A 2500-nucleotide genomic window follows, 5' to 3' on the forward strand; every position below is an offset into this window, starting at 1 on the left:
CCATGTTGTACCTTAACCTAACCCATGTTGTACCTTAACCTAACCCATGTTGTACCTTAACCTAACCCATGTTGTACCTTAACCTAACCCACGTTGTGCCTTAACCTAACCCACGTTGTGCCTTAACCTAACCCACGTTGTGCCTTAACCTAACCCACGTTGTGCCTTAACCTAACCCACGGTACCTTAACCTAACCCACGTTGTCCCCTAACCTAACCCACGTTGTCCCCTAACGTAACCCACGTTGTCCCCTAACGTAACCCCACGTTGTCCCCTAACGTAACCCACGTTGTCGCCTAAACCTGCTCTGTAATTGTTATACGACTCGTTCAATTAGTGTAGTGTTGCCCACCCGCAACCCTCGCAATATAGTTCGCTACTCGCACTGCCCGCTCCCCTGTGTATCGCTTCATGTTAAACACCTTGCAAGTCTTGCTCACTTTCCACATGCTCCTGCTGTACACTGTAATGTGGATGGCAGCAGGACGTACATGCCGCCCCTCCCCACGTCCCCACCTTGCCCCCTGCCTTCGCAAGCTGGTTGGTGAGAACTTTGCATGTTCAATGCCCTTCGCATGCGACGTACTCAGGCTACGTTGTGGTGCGGCCTGTGTCAACTGTCCGCTAATGTCGTACGCGTAAACCACAATCTGTACTGCACATTCGTCCTTATGTACTGAATGATACATCGTGGCACATGTGTGACCGTACAACGACTGCGCCCAAAAACGGCGGACCATACAGTGCAAATATTGTGCACGCAGCTACGTGTCGTCTCCCTATGAGAGCTGGATTGCAGTGTGGTACGCCATAGAGACGTGTGGGAGGAACGGACGCCGTGGATGGCGATCAGCATGAGCTGTCTGTTGATGTATTCGGACCTAGTCGTCTCTCCTCACACACCGTGATGGCATGGTGCACCGCGTTCCATATCTGCGACATGCTACAGAGGCCGGTTGACAGTCGTTCGAGCAATGGACATCGCATACGTACGGGGGCCACCTTCCACGTATTGTCTAGGCGTGCACATTTTGTTGCGTGTATGTGGGCAGACGTAGTGTGGCGTGACACCTGACACAGGCATGCAATAATCGTTGAAGTTGCAAATGGCGATGGACGCCTGCGTTTTCTGGTGAAGTTACGCAAATGAACAAATGGTAACCTGTTGTGGTGCGGTTGTTCTCGCTAGGGGTGAATCGGTGATGGCGACGATAGGTTGAGGTACTAACCGGTTGTTCCAGCGATACCCACCATGCCGACGAAACTGAACGGCATCTGGGTGTGAAGCGATACGCGGCGGTGGCTGGGTGGGACCGTCCCCGGCCGGTGAGGGGGCGCCTCCCGGCGTGCTGGCCGCGCGGTGCGTGGGCGCACGCGCTACAGCCGGCTGGTGGGGGCGGCCAGTGGCAGGCGCGCCGGCCGACGGACGCGGCAGGCGTCGCAGCTGCGCGCCGGCGCACCCTGCGCGCGGCGCCGTGCGGCCAAAGTAGGTCCTCGCGGGCCCGGTGCGAAGCGCGGTGGACATCTTCAGTGTGCTGGTCCGATTGAGGACTGTGTGCGTTGAGGATGCGCCGCCGCCCGGCGCTCGGCGCCGCGACGCCGTCTGCTGCTCGGTCGCCCCAGCGGTTCTCGCTGGTGGTTTGTATCGCAGCTGTGCGGATGTGTTGGCGCGTGCGCTGTGCTGGGAGAGTTCGCTTCGGCACCCAAGTGGGGCTTTTGTCCTTCTGTGGCGCTGGCGTTGGAGCTGCCGGTCACCGTAGGTGGCGCGTGTTGTCTCCCGCCGGCAATGCCACGACAGCACGCTCCCGGGCCTCTGTCGGCAGCGGCAAGCTCAGTTGGGAGCACGGGTGGTCGCACCGAAAGCGTCTACTCGCCTAACTCCGGGCGATTGCGCCTCTCTCGAACCCGACCAAGTACTTGGGACGGCGCTGCGCGCCGCCGGGACCTGAGAGGGTTTCGAGGTGTATTGTGCAGGGGAGCTCAGCCTCCTCCTGTTTGCAGAATGATTGAGCGGACGCTTGCGTGTTCGCGCGGGCCCCCGGGACACACTCCCGGGCGGCCGGCTGCTCAGCTCTAGTTGACGCAGCTCCCTGGTTGATCCTGCCAGTAGTCATATGCTTGTCTCAAAGATTAAGCCATGCATGTCTCAGTACAAGCCGCATTAAGGTGAAACCGCGAATGGCTCATTAAATCAGTTATGGTTCCTTAGATCGTACCCACGTTACTTGGATAACTGTGGTAATTCTAGAGCTAATACATGCAAACAGAGTCCCGACCAGAGATGGAAGGGACGCTTTTATTAGATCAAAACCAATCGGTCGGCTCGTCCGGTCCGTTTGCCTTGGTGACTCTGAATAACTTTGGGCTGATCGCACGGTCCTCGTACCGGCGACGCATCTTTCAAATGTCTGCCTTATCAACTGTCGATGGTAGGTTCTGCGCCTACCATGGTTGTAACGGGTAACGGGGAATCAGGGTTCGATTCCGGAGAGGGAGCCT

General features: G+C 57.5%; 1 non-coding gene across 1 annotated transcript in view; it reads left to right on the plus strand.

Annotated features, from left to right (window-relative positions):
* The first annotated feature begins 2088 nt into the window (after positions 1-2088).
* Positions 2089-2500, plus strand: part of LOC124741960 — a 1909-nt gene continuing 1497 nt past the window's right edge. The window contains exon 1 of the ribosomal RNA XR_007010152.1: positions 2089-2500. This exon is cut by the window's right edge and continues 1497 nt beyond it. This is a non-coding gene — a ribosomal RNA (small subunit ribosomal RNA).

Source organism: Schistocerca piceifrons, unplaced genomic scaffold (assembly GCF_021461385.2).
Source record: "Schistocerca piceifrons isolate TAMUIC-IGC-003096 unplaced genomic scaffold, iqSchPice1.1 HiC_scaffold_2041, whole genome shotgun sequence".
Taxonomy (NCBI): Eukaryota; Metazoa; Arthropoda; class Insecta; order Orthoptera; family Acrididae; genus Schistocerca; species Schistocerca piceifrons.